The sequence below is a fragment of the Lissotriton vulgaris genome, chromosome 8 (assembly GCF_964263255.1).
Source record: "Lissotriton vulgaris chromosome 8, aLisVul1.2, whole genome shotgun sequence".
NCBI lineage: Eukaryota > Metazoa > Chordata > Amphibia > Caudata > Salamandridae > Lissotriton > Lissotriton vulgaris.
This window is the reverse complement of record NC_141696.1, coordinates 421,466,094-421,486,499: the sequence shown is the minus strand read 5'-3', so window position 1 is coordinate 421,486,499 and position 20,406 is coordinate 421,466,094. Positions and strand designations below refer to the sequence as shown.

At 42.0% G+C, this 20,406-nt stretch overlaps 1 protein-coding gene and 1 pseudogene across 1 annotated transcript in view; both read left to right on the top strand.

The window, feature by feature from the left end:
- OCA2 (OCA2 melanosomal transmembrane protein) overlaps positions 1 to 20,406 on the top strand; it is an 833,084-nt gene that overhangs the window by 750,602 nt on the left and 62,076 nt on the right. The gene's annotated exons all lie outside the window — the stretch shown is intronic.
- Positions 16,821 to 18,248, top strand: LOC147697115 (la-related protein 6-like; annotated as a pseudogene).

Genomic DNA, 20,406 nt, shown 5'->3' with positions numbered 1-20,406 from the left:
ACACCCACGCACCTGTACTCTAATTTATTGAATTAACTCCCCACACACTCTTTTTGTATCCCTCTCCTGTTTTCTCCTCATCCTCTGGCTTCTCTCTACCCCAGCCCCTCTCCCTGGCTCACTTTTAAAGTTCCCCGCGAGCCTTCTCTTTGGCTGCGGCCAGTGCCTTGCAGCACCCCTTCTCGGCGCTCTCTGGAGCCGCCGTCACACCGCTGTGCGGCTCATGGCTGGCGGCGCAGCCTTATTACCCATTAGCAGCCTGGCGCAGTCATTCTTGCACTCATGGGTCACGTATAATTGTCCGTCTCGGCTACAAATTGCCTCTCCCCGCAGGCCCATTCGCATAAATCCTGCAAGCTCGTCCAAACCTGCTCCAGAGTGCGCGAGCGCGCCGCACGCGCGTCGAGTGCCAATAATGGGTAAATCTCCACTAAATGCTTCCTTCAATTAAGGCAGGGAAAAAATAATAATCTCCCGGTTTTATGTCACAAAACATTAGCAAATGCAGAATCATTTGGGGGGAGCGGAATGGGGGGTCTTTTGGCAGGGACACCGTGTTACATCATGACGCCGGAATGCAGGCTCGTGAAGTTCATAGAGGGTTAGTGCACGTTTTGGTGATTCTCCTCCCCCAGTGTACTTTTTTAAAAAACTTGTTTAACTTGTTTCTTTGAGGTATGCTCCAGGCTTGAGTGTTGGCGCCCATTTCACAGAGCAGCACGTAATCTCCCTGTGCCACCCTCGATGCCACTCCCACAACACTGCTTGCTGCTCTTTAATGCTCGATCCAGACTCATTTGTGCGGTTACTTTAAGAGGCTGAATGGGAGCGTCGAGCTGCGTTAACCTGTGCCTCTCCTGTGCGGCCTTCTCTGTAAATCTGTTGAAACACTGAGCGGTGGAATGCGTACATTTCTCTTCCATGTGGCAACACGATTATGTGATGAAACTAGTTTCAAGTGCATGGGCGCTGCGCTTTGTTTCAGCCCGGCACCCGCCTTCAAGTTAGGAAAAACTATTCTGAGCGGGGGCTCAAGGCCACGGACCTTATTCAGTGTGAATACTTTAGCTGCACTTTATTTTCAGCTTAATATGACATTTTGGTCCGTATGTGCGGCTTAACTACCTACATGTTTTTTAATCACATTGACCTTTAATATTTCTCCCCGTTTGGTGCCCTCCCTCTTAACACCAAAATCTACACTCCTCCCACCCCCACCTCCGGGTTAAGTAGAGTGCCCTTCGTCATCGGCCGCCCGGGGTCAGCCTCTCCCGGATCACCTCTATAGCCGCAGGGGCCACAGTGATAAGCCCACCTCTCCTCCTCCCCTGCAGCAGCTGATCTACCACTGCAGTTCACACCGCTCTGCAGGTAAAGCCCTTTAATGCCTTTGTGCATTTAGAGGTGACTCATTGGTTATGCAGCATTTTCCATTGTTGAGAAAACCAGCCTGAATGCTGTCCTTTTGACCACCAAAAATACACCCAATCACAACGATTAAGCTGTTAAAAACGTTGTTTGCGCTTTGAAGGTGCTCTCCAGCATGTTCAAGAACAATGGAATTCATAAAGATTATTAACACCAGAAGGATCACTTCTGACATTTGATTGGTTTTTGCACTTCACTTTACTCATTCAGTACGGCTGTTGGATAGATTTTTAGGTCTCGCCTATCCCACTCATCCTCACACCCCCTCACTCACCCTCACACACCATCACAACCCCCTCACACTCACACCCCTCACAACCCTCTCACCCGCACACCCCCTCACAACCCTCTCACACTCACACCCCCTCACTCACCCTCACACCCCCTCACTCACCCTCAGACACCCTCACCCTAACACCCCCTCACTCACACTCACCCTCAACCCTGCAACCTCACACCCCCTCACCCTCACACATCCCCTCACCCTCACACACCCCCTCACCCTCACACACCCCCTCACACATCCCCTCACCCTCACACACCCCCTCACCCTCACACACCCCTCACCCTCACACACCCTCACTCACCCTCACCCTCACACCCTCACTCAACCCTCACTCACCCTCACTCACTCACCCTCACTCACTCACCCTCACTCACTCACCCTCACTCACCCTCACTCACCCTCACTCCCTCACTCACCCTCACCCTCACTCACCCTCACTCACCCTCACTCACCCTCACTCACCCTCACCCTCACTCACCCTCACACCCCTCACCCCCTCACTCACCCTCACACCCCTCACTCACCCTCACACCCCTCACTCACCCTCACAACCCCTCAGCCTCACAACCCTCACCCTCACACCCCCTCACCCTCACAACCCTCTCACCCTCACCAGCATAGTATAACAAAACATAGCATAGCATAAGAAAACACCGCATAGCATAACAAAAGAAAGCATAGGATAGCAAAACATAGCATAGGATAGCAAAACAAAACAAAACAAAACAAAACAAAACATAGCAAAGCAAAGCAAAACACAACACAGCATCGCATAGCATAACAAAACACAACAAAACATAGCATAACAAAGCATAGCATAACAAAGCATAGCATAACAAAGCATAGCATAACAAAACATAGCAAAACAAAACATAGCAAAACAAAAAAAATATAGTGTAGCATAACAAAACCCAACAAAACATAGCATACATAACAAAACATAGCAAATGACAAAGCTATTAATTTAGCTATTTTAAAGAATAACACAGAAATAAAAAAACTTTGATTTATAAGACCAATAGCTCAAACTTTCCTAATGCGAGCCCTATTGCATTTCCAATGCTTGATTCAACTTGAATCCCTTTAATCTTTCACATCGTTGGTGTCTGGCCAGATCTTCTCATGTGTTAAATCTATCAGACAATTATATTTTGCATGCTTTGATTCCTTGCCGTCAAATTTAAAGTAACCGGTACGATCAGTAACCATGAACCAACCCAAGTCCTGGTCTTCAGGCGTGAGAAATTTATTGTATGGGTTTAATGCGAGACTCTATTTTCAAGGCAGGTTTATTGCTGTCTGAATAGCTGAGCGTCTGTTTTATCATTGCCATGAAGCAAGTAACATGCAATGGTTTTAGGCTTTTTCTTACATCGTGTATTAGTCATTTTTTTGTTTTTTACATTCCTACACCGCATATCTTGAGTGCCTGAGAAGGCAGCTGCAGATTTCACACCCTATGCAGAGCTTATTTTTACAGTCCGAGGATGGAAATTTGTTCATTGAATTTTCAGTGTATAATCTAGAAGGAATTAATGCTGTGACGAATAGCTCTCTGATGTGTGGATATTTTTTGATCCAACTGTCGGCCCGGTATTTTGATTGCTCCGGGGATAAAAAAGAGAAATTCTACCCGAGGCAATATTGAACGAGAAATGTGGCCGCACTGTATTTAAGAATGGACTGTGTAAACAGTTCAATTAAACCCACGCTTGTTTGCTTTTCTTCCTGGACTATAAAAGTAAACGATACAAAAGAATATTATAAATGTATAGGTGACTTCCTAGATCTCTTGTACAGAATAGTAACACCTATGATCGCTATAAATTCAAATATGAAATCGAATTTCCGCTGTAAAAGATCATCTTCAACTACTCTGACAACATTAATTTCCTTAATTTGAACGTATGAAACGCATTCTAATTAGTCTGCACAAATTTTCAAGATAATGTGTTCAATCTTTTAATGTTTATTTGAATAGCTTTAGCATTTTTAGCTACTTTAAGATTCAGACAGAAATATCAACCCTAATAAGGTATCTTTTTAAGTTTACAGTCTGCCACTGACCTGCCGCATCCGGTCCCGTTTGTGTGAGGGCCAGACCGGCCGTAGTGGGCATCAGGCATTTTCCCGGGAGGCTGGAAGGGCGGGGGCCATTTTTGCAGTGGTGCTGCAATATTTGACCCCGATAACAAAAGCAGCAATGCCTCACACTTGCATCCCCCCTTTCCCCCGAGGGCTCTTCCGACAAAATTGCCAGGGCTTCTTTAGGTTCCCAGTCCGGACCTGTTTGTGTGCCCGTGCCCTCAAAGCGGTAGAGTCCCTACTAAAGAGCACTACATATGCCCAGGGCCTGTAAATTAAATGCTAGAAGCCGGTCTGCAGCACTCATTGTGCCACCCACTTTAGTAGCTCTCTAACCATGGCTCAGGCATGCCATTGCAGAGCCTGTCAGTGTAGATTTACACTGCCACTTTGATCTGGCAAGATAAACCTCTTGCCAGGCCTAAACCTTCCTTTTCTATACATATGTCACCGCTCAGGTCGGCCCTATATAACCCAATTTGGCAATTGCTTACTTTAGCCATTTGTTACCTGCTGCCTGTCTCTGTTCAGTCTGGGTTGGGTGACAGCTAGGCTTTGTGTATTCCCTCTAGACAGCCACACACAAAGGGAGCTTAGATGTGTCTTGATGGGCCATGAAGAGAAGGGGAACTGGGCACAGCCTCACACTTACACCTGAATTCAGAAAATGCTTCATAGTACCCTGTAGTGAGTCAGGAGCCAAATCTAAAAGTTAGGACCTCTGTGCAATTCAAAGCTTTTTTTGAAGTCTCCCACACTTCATAGTCACAACTGAGAATAAGTACTGGACTGCTGACACAATGACTTTAGTACACTTCTAGACCTGTGACCACTCTGCCAGGAAGAAGAGCTGCTGGGAGGACTGCAACTCTGTTGGACTGCTGCTTTGCTAGAACAAAGGAAACCAAAGACTACCTATCTGCATCTGGACTCTGCAACCTGAGAGTCTGCCCTGCCAAGTGGTGTCCTGGACCCTTCGAAGTGAGGTCTAATGCGCTTTCTTACGCCAACCCACGCATCCTCATCGGAAACCGGTGAATTTTCGCCTTTGCAGGGTAAGAACCGATGCAGCCTCGTCAAAGCGTGGAGTGGAGCCCGGGTATTGTCCTCTGGACCAGCACATTGCCTTTGGAATCGGCGCATCCACTGTCTGTTGAAGGAGCCATAGCTGTGCATCCCATTTGGAGCCAGCTCATTGCACTTAGAGCTGATGCATCACTGCCTTTGCGCTGAGAATCTTGACACAACTCGCTCACCGCGTGGCTGCATACAGACTCATAGCTTCAGCTGCACCTTTCATCTTCTTCGATGTCGACGCAATTCCAGATCAAGGTACTGTTGTTCAGCGGGCCTAACTGGGTTTCTGTATCTGGCCCAAGCTCCATCGTAGTTGGGCTGAATTTTTGACTTTGCCCCGGTCTGGAATTACCAGATAACCCACTTAAGCCCTTATTGCTTCTAAGTGCTATTTTACATTTTATTCTTTGAAAATCCATATCTCAACTTCTACTTGTTGGATTATCGTCATTTTGATCTTGGTTTTATTTATGAAATCTTTCTGGATTGTTCTAACATGGTGTTTAGTTTTTGTGTTGTTTTCACGGTTACTGTTTGAAGTGTTGCACAAATACTTAACACATGGTCTCTTAAGTTAAGCCTGACAACTCTGTGCCAAGCTACCAGAGGCTGAACACAGGACGATTTAGGGTGTGTTGTGACTTACCCTGACTAGGATTGTGGTTCCTGCTTGGACAGGGTGCATACATCTGCCAACGAGGAACCAATTTCTAACAAAAATGCAAAAGGATTTCTGGCACAGTGCATATCATTGTTTCAAATATTGGTGCTTATGATGTTACCTCAGAAAAAACGACTTGCCTATCCACAGAAAACCTATTGTTGATTTTTTTCCCCTCCCATATCCAATTCTGTTACTGTGCCAATGAACACAATATCTCAAGCTTTATTGCCACTGCCAATTTCCATACATCTCCGATACTAATAACGCCAGACAATATCCATACAAATATGCTTACAGCTATCTCTGCTCCTTCTCTTCCAAATAGACCCTTCCAAATAGATATCTTTTAAAATGCAGTCACTTTCCTGTATGTTCTCACTTATTTATTTCACAAATTGCAGTGAATCTGTTGCAGCTTTGTTTTATACGATACAGAATGTGATAAAAGAATCTTGTAGGCAAATCTACAAGGGTCCAAGAGATTTGTCGCACGTATATTTTGGTAGATTTGGAGTTGTCACATTCACACAGAAAACAATACAAAGGAACAAACATTCTGCTCACAATAAATAGGTACGGAATACCTTGATAAATGTTTACTGGGCTAATAAGGCGCGGTAGGGCCTTGTGATTTAAAGAGAACAATGTAATTCAAAAAATGTTTATATCAAAAAGCAATTTTGATTTATTCAAGAATACTCTTTACTTGTACAAATATGTGAAAAAAACAGAATCTTAAAGCAGTTTTAGTCGTGTCCCTTGAGATCACAACCCATTATATAGAAAACAAGCAAAAAACATTCACTCCAGATAATTCCTACTCGCATCCCAAATGCAGCCATACTTAACATTCAAACTCACCCATCACATTCATACTGCATATAAAACCCATCACATTGCTAACATGGAACCAAACATAATAAAATCAAAATGACTTAAAGAATAACAAGGACCGAGTAAGAGTCCGAGCTCTTAGTCAGTTATGTACGAATATCAAATTCACATAATAATGACATCTGCATAAATGCAATATCGATGGCTGTGAACCACCAAATATGGAAAGAAGGAAGCAGAATATACAAAATTCTTCATCAAACAAAATTATTACTTTTGTAGAAAATAGTAGTTACTAGCTTTCTTAAATTATAACAATCAATATCCAGGATCCTTGTGTTCAATAGTAGTTGAGCGCCTACACATGTTTTGGTGAAGACCCAATGAATGCTCATACCTTCAGGGTACAAAAAGGATTAAAAGTCAACCAACCGGGGGAGGGACAGAGGAGGACAGGACGATGTCCCAGAGCGAGGCACTTTGGGGAAAAAGGGATTCACAATAAGGCTCAAATGAGAAAAATAGCAACAACAACTCATGTAAAGTAAAATAGGTGTACTTGGACCAAGAGACCCGTGAACAAAAAAAACCACAGAAATATAAAAAGTGTACTCTGAATGAGTAGACCGGGGACTTAACAAGAGACACTCCCACCAATGAGTGTGTGGAGATCTGAAGGAGGAAGAGATATCCAGGGGATTTGTTAGTCATTCAGTAGTATCCCTTTTGGACCAATCAGTATCGCCCTAGATTGTATGGTCTTCTAGCTACTCCTCTCTTAACCCCTTTCTCTATATAGCCTAGACTTTATTGTCTAGGTCTGTCTTTGGAGTTTTGATATCTCTTTCACTGTCCTGGCCCATTTTTGGCCATTTTCCCCTTGCTTTTTTATATAAAATAACTTTTGAGTTACATTATTCTTTTCGAATTACAAGGCTCTACTGCGACTTATTAGCACCGCAAACATTTACAGAGAGTTTCCGGAGCTATTTATTTCTAGTAGGCAAGTTGTTCCTATGTATTGTATTCTGTTTACCCCTGATACCAGCAGTACTAATTTCGTCCCAGGGACCTTCTTTTTTTTCTTTTGGAGAGTCACATTCACACAGTACTAGACAACATGGAGCGCCAATAGAGGCACAAATGACTACATGCGTTTGTGCATTTAATTACTGGTTACTTAATTCATTAAAGACAAACTTTACGTGGTGTAAATCTAACTTAGACACCCTGTTGTCACCTAGTGTCAAGAGTCGGACTTACACTAATGGTACAGCATTAATTAGAACTTGCTTATTTCCGGCATTCCAAACAAATAAACAGAGTTTCGAATTAGCCAACTTTAGTAGTCAATATTATACAAATAACAGAAGTAAAAAAGGCTGTCTTCTTAATTTCTAGTACAAAATCTTCAAAAGTGAATACAAGAGATAGAGCCAACAAGTGATTAGTCCTCTGACCTTTTTCTGGTCAGGGAACAGTTATGATATTCACAAATACATGTGAATAAAACAATATTCCAAGTAGGCTAAGGAGGCATAGAATAAGATGCATAGTCTTTTCCAGATTAGTGGAATGGTGAAATATCACAGTACAAATAGTGCCTAGAAGCACAAAGCACTAACTGTGGTTACCTGGTCGCACTGGACCCGGACAAAGTCACAAGTTCAGGCCGACCGCGATGAAGTGTGGGCTGGATACAGGGACCAAGTTTGGCCTGCTGAAGAAAGTGCCTTAAATTCAGGTTTGCGGAGCATTGTGTGATCTCGTGTCGAGAATGGGTAGGGCAACAGTGGTTCCAAGAATGTTGGGATGCAGAGTCTTGGATCATTCAAAATATTGTCGACGTGAGGCTTGAGGGTGCAGCAACGGTTCTAAGAAAGCTGGGCTGTGATGCAAGTTTTTGCATTGTGGTCATGCAGTTGGAGGTTCAGACATATATGGCTGTGAGTAGATGCATTTTGCTGTGCCTGTTATAGGCGCAGGGACCAGAGCTTGGCTGGCACAGCACCTTCAGCCCCACTTCCAGAGGTCCAGAACTGGGGAGGTACTGCTTGGGGGCAAGACTCACAACAGGTAGAAGCAAGGTGCTGTGTTCAAGTTGCTTAGAGTCTTTTCTGTCTCTGGGACTCAGTTCAGGAGTCCAGCCAACTAGTCCTTGGAGTAAGTAAGTAAGTAAGTAAGTGCTTTATTGTACAGTTAATAAAAACCATTACAAGTAGCCAATGGTGGTAAAAAATGGCAGTAAAATATAAAATAAAAAAGAACAGGTTAAGAGAAAAAAAAGAATAATAATAGAAAAAAAAAAAATTAAAAAAAACAGAATAAAAAGTTAGAAATGCGGGAGTGTCCATCCTACACAAGATACATATGTGTTTCTTACACGTGGAATTTGTGTGTTTATCCTGGGTCTTGCTCACAACGGGCGTGGTGTTCTGTCAACTCCATTCTCCATTTTGCCATTCGGGGAACAGTCTGGCGCACTCACTAATTGTTCATGGCTCTTTGAAGTTGGCCTTTCATTGTAGCGGGTCAGTTTGAGTCTCAAGGCCAGCATGATTTTTAGGGACTGACGAAGTTGAGGGAGTGGTATCAATATCCCTTTGGTCTTTCATTGTTTTTAGCCTTGTTTGTACCACTCCGAGGTATTTTACCAGTCGGCAGCACATTTGCACATCACCTCCGCTGAAGCAGATCAAGGTTGCTTCTCTGCAGGACCTGATTCCTTTTTTTATAAATAGGGGTCTCAGTAAGTTCTTACGGTCTTGCAGCAGCTCTTTAAAGATAGTAATGAGGTGTGTGATGTTTTCCTCGTGCATGCCGCACAAGCGGCAACTTGCAGGCGTTGTTGGGTGCAGCCACGGGGCCATGTGACCAGCTGCTGGTAATACTCCCAGTCGTAGTTTTAAAAATGATTCTTTTGTTGTTTTGGTGAAACTGGTCAACAGATAAGCCTGTGGAGTAAGTTTGTTGTAAGTTTGTACTGTCAGCCAGCCATGTGCTCTCTTAACTAGTGTAGCTTTGTCTTGAAGGAGGGATTCTTTCTTAACGATTTTATTTACAGTTTTTTTGAAGCCCGCAAGATTCCCTTGCAGTTCCCATAACTGCCTTGCCCCCAGGTGGTTGATGGCCTCCTCCAGAAAGAGTTTTGCTGGACAGTCAATATTATACAAATAACAGAAGTAAAAAAGGCTGTCTTCTTAATTTCTAGTACAAAATCTTCAAAAGTGAATACAAGAGATACAGCCAACAAGTGATTTGTCCTCTGACCTTTTTCTGGTCAGGGAACAGTTATGATATTCACAAATACATGTGAATAAAACAATATTCCAAGTAGGCTAAGGAGGCATAGAATAAGATGCATAGTCTTTTCCAGATTAGTGGAATGGTGAAATATCACAGTACAAATAGTGCCTAGAAGCACAAAGCACTAACTGTGGTTACCTGGTCGCACTGGACCCGGACAAAGTCACAAGTTCAGGCCGACCGCGATGAAGTGTGGGCTGGATACAGGGACCAAGTTTGGCCTGCTGAAGAAAGTGCCTTAAATTCAGGTTTGCGGAGCATTGTGTGATCTTGTGTCGAGGATGGGTAGGGCAACAGTGGTTCCAAGAATGTTGGGATGCAGAGTCTTGGATCATTCAAAATATTGTCGACGTGAGGCTTGGGGGTGCAGCAACGGTTCTAAGAAAGCTGGGCTGTGATGCAAGTTTTTGCATTGTGGTCATGCAGTTGGAGGTTCAGACATATATGGCTGTGAGTAGATGCATTTTGCTGTGCCTGTTATAGGCGCAGGGACCAGAGCTTGGCTGGCACAGCACCTTCAGCCCCACTTCCAGAGGTCCAGAACTGGGGAGGTACTGCTTGGGGGCAAGACTCACAACAGGTAGAAGCCAGGTGCTGTGTTCAAGTTGCTTAGAGTCTTTTCTGTCTCTGGGACTCAGTTCAGGAGTCCAGCCAACTAGTCCTTGGAGTCACACGGTTTCAATATGTAGGTCTAGTCCTACTCACTCACAAGGGCAGCAGAGTACCATTCCTTCTTGCAGAGCCACCCAGCGGACCGTCTGAATCTTCCACAGGTCCAGAGGTGTACTGAAGAGTTGGGTCTGATGGTTCATTATTTATACCTGGTGCCCATTTTGAAGTAGGTGAAGTTTCCAGCCCCAGAGGTGCTTGGAATTTCCTACCTCCATGCCTTGGCCCAGCTCGTCTCCAGTCACAAAAGACTTGTCTCAAATCCTTTGTGAGTGAAGCAACACACAGAGGCCAACTGCATTCAGACTGCAGGAACCAAATGGTTAGGACATGCCAACTTTCTAAAAGTAAACAGTACGGGTGTGTATAGAATGCACACCTGTTCACACTTTTTAAATATAAGTTTGTCTTTCGTACTCCTTGATGCATGCTACTTAGTTGCAGTGTCATGCCCATCAGACACTGAAATAGATAACAACATGAAAAATGGACCGTGTCTCTGGCCCAAACCAAATGCACAGCGACATGTGCCATTTTCGGCGCTGCTTTCTTAATTTTTAGATTCATTTAAACTTTTTTTTGTTCTTGTTCATTTCTATTTATTGCAATGTTTTCATTATAGTCCCCTTAAGACTTCATATGCCTTTTCCCAAGTTTCTAATGTTCTGCCTGTGCCACTCGGGGCATTTTGAAAGAACACGACTAGTGCAGGGTTTCGTAAAAAGCAGTGTTTAATTAATACCCAATGCATTTCGGGCAGACATTGCCCTTCTTCGGGGGTCACTGTAGATAAACAAAAAAATATATGATATAATACCATCCCATCTATGTGCTTTGTCTTACATCTCCAAGTTGGAACCAACATTAACATTTCTTTGTTCAGCATATTTATCGTTACTCAAACGGTTCCCTCCTCTCCCTCTCCCCGTTGTGTCAATACATGCTTTTCCTTTATATAGTAGCTTGCCCTCCCTCTACTGATTAAACAGCCAGCGATCAGTTATAGCGATAAAACTCCATGTTTCTCTTTAATCACACACTGTGTTTCTCGACCCACCTCGTGATTCACATATTAATAAACGTGTTGTGTTTCATTATATTCAATCCTTAGTTCATATTCATGTATATGCACGTACCTGCCGAGTATCGTTTAAAAAACCGCCTGTTCTCCTCCTCATTCACAAACAATCTTCTCCCTCCCACAATCCCTTGCGTTTTTAAACTGCTCCCAACCAACCAACTGTTTTCCATTTCCCTCATTAAGGCAAACTACGACAATGAATGTTAGTTTAAATGTAAACTACCAATACCATGATGCAATATAATCTGTCAGCTTGATATAACAATAACGATTTAGTCATATGATGCTGATGGTTTTCAATGTATCCGCAGTACCCTAGGGGGGTGTATGGAATGCACACCTGTTCACACTTTTTAAATATAAGTTTGTCTTGCGTACTCCTTGATGCGTGCAACTTAGTTGCAGTGTCATGCCCATCAGACACTGAAATAGTTAACAACATGAAAAATGGTCCGTGTCTCCGGCCCAAACCAAATGCACAGCGACATGTGCCATCTTCGGCGCTGCTTTCTTACTTTTTAGATTCATTTAAACTTTTTTTTGTTCTTGTTCACTTCTGTTTATTGCAATTTTTTCATTATAGTCCCCTTAAGACTTCATATGCCTTTTCCCAAGTTTCTAATGTTCTGCCTGTGCCACTCGGGGCCTCTTGAAAGAACACGACTAGTGCAGGGTTTCGTAAAAGGGCTACTATAATGAAAAAATTGCAATAAATAGAAGTGAACAAGAACAAAAAAAGTTTAAATGAATCTAAAAAGTAAGAAAGCAGCGCCGAAGATGGCACATGTCGCTGTGCATTTGGTTTGGGCCGGAGACACGGCCCATTTTTCATGTTGTTAACTATCTAAAAGTGACATTTTCAGATTTGTGACTTTAAATTTGACTTTACCCTTAAAGAGGGTTTTAAATTACAACCCTTTAGATACCAAACTCTATATTTCTACCTGCTTCCACTACAAAGTTAGCATTTAATAAATGTAATATGGTAACACAATGTTATCCTGGGGAAGAGGTAGGCCTTATAGCATTGAAAAAACGAATTTAAGAGATTTTCACTACCATGACATGTAAAAGTTAAAAGTACATGTCCATCTTTTGAAACACACTGCACTCTGCCCTATGGGCTATTTGTGACCTACCCTTGGGGTGTTTTATATGTATTAAAAAGGAGGATTTGGGCCTTGCAAAAGAGGTTGAAATGGCAGTTTAAAACTGTGCACACAGGCAGCAATGGCAGGCCTAAGACCTGTTTAAAATGCCACTTAAATGGGTGGTACAACAAGTGCTGCAGACCCACTAGTAGCTTTTAATGTACAGGCCCAGGCCCATATTGTATCAATTTACTACGGACTTGCAAGTACATTAAATGTGCCAATTGAGTGTAAGCCAGTGTTACCATGTTTTTGGGGAGTGAGCACACACACTTTAGCACTGGTTAGTGTGTAAAATGCACAGTCCTAAGGCCAACAAAAACGAGATTAGCAAAAATTAATGGATGCAGGCCAAAGGTTTGGGCGAAGACCACCCTTCGGCTGACAGGTCGAACACAGTTTATAAGATAGTATGTTTTTCATACCTTTATGGTTTGAGAACGGGAACCATAAAGCAAAAGTGTTTGATTAGGAGTATACCTTTAATTGCCTTTGTGAATTGGTCCCAAAACATCTAAAATAGGAATCTTCAAGAATATTTATATATAATAAATTGGTGCCTGAAATTCCTGTATGAAAGTCTATCTCAAATTTTCTTACTGCATGAGACTAGGGATGTCTCTGGTCACCTGTAATAAAGAAATAAAACAGCTGCTCAACTGTAATAACTTGTTACAGTTGAGGTCTGATAACACAATGATTGGTGTCAGTCAGTAGCAGAGGGTAAAGGCAGGTCACAGAGCATAAATAAAGCTGCAGTTGAAACTGTGTAAATGAAACATAGCTTTTCCTTTTTCTGCTCTGTTTTTCTAGATCAAAAGCGATAAGCATAAAATCGTTATTGATGGCAACAAGTGTATTTTTCCACGCTTAGGTAATTATAGGGAAGATAGATTCTCTCTGCATGTTTCTACCCATTCTGAGCTACAGTGTGCTTTTTTATTTGACTTGTACTAAACTGATTCTAATATATTTCTGCAACAAATATCTAACCACATTTTGGTGTGTTTACATTTGCATTAGAGATTCTACTTTTCTTCTGCAAGTCTGCAAACATCCTACCTCTTTCATATGAAAGAACATCACAGTTGGTTGTGGGAAGGGTTTTGGTGTGGCCATAATGAAGTATCCTCTGTCCTACATTATCAGGATATTGCAAGTAATTTCTGAGTTCCTTGGCCTTATAAAGCAAGTTGACCTTCAACCCTGTTATCCTATTTGGTCATGGAACTTATTGGTGATATGAAATATCGATAGAATGTACGGTGCGGGTACTTTGTCCCATATTTAATCAGTACAAATAGAAATGACTGCCGTCTTTGCACATTTACTAATAGAGAGTGAAGAAGGCATAAAAGCCTGGGAAGTAGTACTAATTAAATGATTCATAAATGGCTTTGTGAATTGGCTACACAGTGTCTAAACACATGTACCCAACAAAGAAATGAATATACCAACTGGCCAGTACAATTGTATAGGGCATATGCTGGAATTCACGCAGGACTCCTTATACCTGATTTAACCAGAGTTTTTCTGCTAGTCAAAAAATCTCCCCTAGCTTGCCCTTAATGCTTTTTTACATTAGTTGTAGTCCCAGGTACTTCATCCAACTGTGCACGCATAATCTCCTATTTCAGTTCTAATATCAGTTGGGTACCGACACTTCCATTTGGTAAAATTTGTTTAGCAATTATTTTCAGTTATACGTTTAAAAAAACATAGGATTACATGGACCTGTTTGGTTTTCAGTCTTTTTCTCAAATAGAACAGTTGGTTTAATAGCTACCCTGTCAATTCCATATCCGTCTTCGGAATTTTTGACATTTCTAAAGGGCTTGAAAAGGTTAGCAAATTTGATTTTTGTGTATGTTGCATTCAGCATGGCATTATAATTAATACAGTTTCCGGTTCAGTCACCTTTTCACTAAAATCAATCCTGTTTTTTTTCAGAATGGGTATGTTAAAACTCAGTAAAATTTGTAAGAGATATAAACACATAAAGCACCTTTATTTAGCCTATGAGATTTTTTGGAAAAGGACCCAAGCACAAAAGCACCTTTGATTAGGACGACTGTTATGCTTTATGCCATCAAAGATACTGTCTCCATTTCTGTCCTTTACTATAAATCCTTGCTCTCAGATGCGTTGCTCTCATTGCCTCAGTTATAACAAACAAATTCGACCATGCCCATGATGCGTTAAGTTACATGAAAGCCTAGGACTGCAAACTGTTCTCCATGATGGTATGGAGTGAAGCAACTACCTTACCATTCATTACCATTGTGAAGTCAGTAAAGGCAGACTTTTATTATTAATTTGTGTATATGTTTTCATTCGCTTGGGAAAAACAGTGGGGGATTTCTACTGATTTGCAGTAGAGGCTCGTCTCCTGCCAAAGTGTTGGGGTGGGCAGAGGAGGTAGAAAGACGGGGGGGGGCAAAAACATTAAAAATAAGAAAACTTACTTTAACGCCACCGCCATGTTTCGCCGCATTGCGTTCTTCTCCGATTCTGTGCACAGAATCCCAGAATGCACTGCTGCCAGTCCTGAGGGTGCATGACAGCAGCATCTGGATTGGCATGGGCGCCGGCAACTTGGGCTCCCAGGCAGACTGGGAGCCTGTGCCTGCTCTTGCCAGCCCCAGCAACGCAGCTGGGGCCGGAGAGAGCTTCACTGAGCATGAGGGTTTGACTGGCCTGAGATGGCCAGCCAAACACCTCATGCGCAGTGAAGGGAGTGCCACCACTTCCCCACCAGCAGTGTCCTCCCCTCGACCCGTCCCACGACTCATCAAAATCTTGGGGGCGGGTCTAGGGGATTAAAATAGAAAAATAATAAAACGAGTTTAAAACCTCTTTTATAATCGTTTATTTGCTGGTGGGGAGGGGGGGGGGTTGCTGCCGCTGATTTGCAGTGCAAAAGCTATGCCAAAAAGGGGAATTGAGGATTTCCCTGAAATTAAAAAGTTTGAGAAAAAATATGCAATTGTTTTCTGTTTTTAGATAATACCCCTTCCAAGGCTCTAAAAGCTCACAAACCCTCACATTGTTTGAGTCCCTTTAGAAAGATAAAGTAATTAAGCCTTATACACAAAGATTTTGCTATGGGCATCTATGACTTACACAATGTAACTGGGCTTGCATTGGTTCCTACACGCAGTGCTCCGCGGACTACCTCCGGGTAACAGAGTGCTATATAAATACATAAATAAATAAATGACTTGTTATTGTGGAATTTGAGCTTAATCCTGCAATTTATGGAAACTACAAGATTAAATTGCTGCAAAATGTTTTTGAACCTGACCCTTTATTCGTTTTGCATTTTTATAACACACTTTCTCCTTTTGGTTGCTTCAAAGCTCTGAAAAGTCTGCCGTAGGTTCATGTTTGGAAATACTGGAGGCTCGTTTCCTGAAGCAAAATGAGAGAAGAGTGATTCCTTTGATAAGCATTGCAAATGCAATTAGTCTTGCATTGGTTTCAGTTAGAGCAATTGGGATTATAAATGGCAATGTATTGTGTATATGTGCTATGGAGTGTATGTATGTGTTGTGCAGTGGTATTATGTGGTTGGATTTGGTTAGTGTGGAGTAGATTTGTGTAGTGGAATTATGTTGCATGGTGTACTGTGGAAATTTGTGGATAGTAATTATGTGGTGAGTGTACTGAATTATGTGTAGTGGGATTGTGTGTTATGGAGTGTAAATATGTGGAATGGAATTTTGTGTTGTGGAGTGGTATGTAGTGGAATTTAATTAAGTGCTGTGTTGAATGTTGAGGCTTGATGTGGAATTGTGTGGTGTGGATTGAATGTATGTGGTGTGTTGTGGCATTGTGTTGAGTTGTATTATGTGGTTTCGTGTGGATTGGAAATTAGTGGCATGGAATTGTGTGGATAGCTTTGCGTCTTCGGTGACAGAAAAAATAGGTAGGAGCAAAGCTCCAGATGCATCTGTTTGGGTGTTAAAAAACAAAAGAATTAGAGCTATTAGGGTTGTAAACCTAGATGTATTTCATCTGTGTTTGGATTGGATTGGATGTATCTGGTGTGTAGTGGAATTATGTGGGTTGGATTGGAATTGTTAGGTAAAGCATTGTGTGGCGTGGAATTGTGTTGTGGAATTTTGTGGCATGGTTTGTAGTTGTATTATGTGGATAGTAATGTTTTTTCATTGTACTTCCGGTCAGTTTGTCAAGGTTTGAAGGGCAGCAGGGGATGTAACTTTGCTGAGGATCATCATGTCCTCAGTGGAGTCCCTGCCTCTAAGGATGGGCTCCCACAAGAGTGTGCGCAGCACCCCAGTTCAAGTTCAAGCGAGACTCTACTATGGAACGGACACCCATCAGGGCCACCATTTTGGAGAAAGGAACCCGCCTTCATTTCACCTGGCACAGGACAGCCACGGCAGCAGTTTTGAGGGGAGGTTTTGTGACCTCAGCGAAACCTTTGATGAGGACTCCTTGGAGATTGACTGTGGGTTACCTGACTCAAATCTGATTAAAAAGTTGGTTTCCCAAGTGGAGTTCTACCTTTCCGATGAAAATTTAACAAGAGATGGGATTTGTCAGCATCAAGCTTTTAACTTCTTTTAAGAAGGTCAAATACCTGACTCACGACTGGAGGACAACTCTGTATGCCCTCAACTTTTCAGACAATTTGGAGGTTAATGAAGAGGGGACAAAAGTCAGAAGAAAGTCTCCAGTTCCGGAGTCTCTTCTCGGGTTAGCTCCAACCAAGCTTCTCCTAGCATGGGATTTTGTTCTGCAAGATCATGCTCCTAACATTCTTGTTCAGAAGAATACTTTAGAAATAGTCACTAAGATATTCTCTTCTTATGGTGTCATTGTTTCTATATGTGTCTTGAAACCTGGGAAAGAGGTTCCTTCTTATGTGAAAAAATATTTATCAAAATTCCCAGAGCTGAACATCAAGAGCTGTGCTTTAATTGAATATGTAAGCCTTGAAAGTGCCATAAAAGCTCATGACAAACTAAGTAGAAATCAATGTTCAACCAATGGTGCCAGTATCAAAGTTGTGCTTCTCAATGAAAGAGGAGTCCGAAAGAAAAATGGAGAGGAAAAGGAAGAACTTAAAGACGCTGGGTTTGTGGATAAGAAACCTACAAAGAAGCGGCCCAGAGTTGCTGACCAACTGCAGCATGCTGTCGAAGACCTTTCGCTCTACAGTTCTTCGGAGTCAGACCGTGCACCACTTCGCCTTTTTTCACTAGTAGATGCTTATCCACTTCAGCCTTCACTAATGGTATTGTTTGCAGTCCAGCCATATTTAAACCAGATTCATTCAGCAGCCCCCGTTCAAGTCCCCTCTTGACCCGCAAGCTTTTTGCCCATTCCCACTACCCTTCTCCATTGGCTGTGGAGCAAGTAAACCGAGGATGTTCCACCTGTGGTACAAGCCCTGAAATTCAGAAGTTCACCAACTACTCCTCCGATAGTGGGATACGTTCTGGAAGCCCATGGGTTAAACAACGAAAAGCTGCTGCATATAGCAAGCTCATTAAACATAAGAAAATGCCCTTCAAGCCTTCAGGAGGTACATCTTCATCCTTTCTTCCCTCTGGAGTAATTCGTCTACCACATGGACCAGATGGTTCCAAGGGTTTCCACAACAGTATTGGAAGGGGCAAATTAGTGCTACAACACTGAATTTTATATTCTGTAATCACCCGATAGCACTAAAATACTGATCAAGATTATCCAAGGAACAGTTTGGGAGGTTTCCGTGTATGAGCAAAGAAGAGCATTGCAAGATTATAGCAACTTTTCCTCATGGGTTTTGCTTGGAATGGATTCTATGATTGAGAAGAGTGTATGATGGGTTCCTGTTTAACTTGTCTTCTTACACCTGGTGCTTGCAGGCATGGGGATTTAGATTTCCAAAGGCAAGGAATGTTTTCAATTTGTTTCAGGATCCATACAGATGACAGCCAGATTTCTTCTGTTGGGTGCCATTCATCAAAGAGGACGTTCAGACCGTATTAAAGCATATATCCCATGCTCCGAAATACTTTTGTTTGGATTCGCAATACGCACTTCTTCGTAGGTTCATTCTAAGTAAGAAATCAATCTGTATATAAACGGACATTCTGGCACAGTACTTTTTTCGGCTGTGTTCTTCCAATCACACTGGAATTGTTAGAAGTTTGCAATTGATAGAAATTGTGACAGTCAAATTGTGGTACTAATTTCACTGAAGAACTTCTAAAGGAAAATATGTGCATCCCGTTAAGTAGTAGTAGACGAGTAGGGATTTGACTTTCACTAATCCAATGCATATGTTAGATATGAAATGTAACATTAACCTGTGTCTATTAGGTTCCATGTCCTGTGATTCAATTGTTTGTATATTTGAATTATACATGTGGTAAGATAAAAATCCTGCTAATCCTTTAGTGGATGTTTTAAGACCAAATCTAATACTCTATGGTGCTATCTTGGTATTAGTTCAGCAGATACCATTAGTGGATCCTCTACCAAGACCCTTTCTAATACCCCTACTGATATCCGAGTATTGGGGTCAGAAGGTACTCAATGCAGCTAGTGTGAGATTTATATAAAATGTAGGTTGGAAACAAAGTTACTGTTTGAAATACATTTTTGTAGAAAAAAAGTGTATTGGATGTTGTGGTGTTGGATTGTGTGTAAATGGAGTGTAATTATGTGGAATAGTATGTTGTGTTGTGGAGTTTCATGTAGTGGAATTTAATTATGTGGTGTTCTATTGAAGTTTGTGGTTTGATGTTGAATCGTGTTGTAAATTGGATATATGTGGTGTGTAGTGGAATCTTGTTGGGAGGTGGATTAATGTGGCCTGGTGCTGAACTATGTGATGTGTAATGGATTTGTGAGAAGTTGAACAGTGTGGCATGGAATAGTGTGGTGTTGAGGGAAATTATGTTCAGTGGAATTATGTGGCATGGTGTGGAGTGTATGTGGATTGCTGTGTGGCATAGATTTGATTTATGTGATATGTATTAGTGGTATTGAGTAATGTGTAATTAAGTAGAGTTAAATTATTTGGCGTTGAGTTGGAGTCCAAACCTCAGCCTATTAATGGCTGTTCCAAAGACACAGGCCCTGAACATAATAGTATAGCATTTCTGACCTGCTAACCCCTTCCCTTGACAAGGGCTTTGTGGGATGAAAAAACTGAAAGGTGGGTCTCTGAAAGGGGTGTGGCCGATGTGAATAAGGGCGTGGCATTAAAACATGTAACATAAAAATCTGTGCTTAGCCTAGTGTGCTGACTGACTGGTATTTTGTTCCCATTGTCATTGCATCCAGATATATAATACATGGGCAATTGTGCCGCTCCGGCATATGCAAATCTTTTCATGTACCTTTTTGAGAAACAACACATCCCCCATAACCACAATTGGCAACCATTCCTATGCGCATACTATCGTTACATCGACAATATTTTCCTCATATGGAAAGGTAGTGAAACCCAGTTACTTAACGCAATCGAAAATTTGAATCTAGTGAATGACCGAATACAATTCACACACAGTCAATGAATCTGAAATATCTTTTTGGGACATTCAAATCAAGCTAATTAACAATCAACTAGTGACATCTATTTTCACCAAGGCTACTGACCGAAATAACTATTTGCATTACAAAAGCTTTCACCAACCGAGCCTCAAACGTCACTTACCATATTCACAGTTATTACGAGCAAAAAGAATTGCATCTACAATGGATCTCTACACAGAGAACAGCACCAAAAGTATCAATACATTTCATCAACGGGGGTACCCAAGACACCTCACACAAATGGCAGAAGATCGAGTCGCGGTGAACA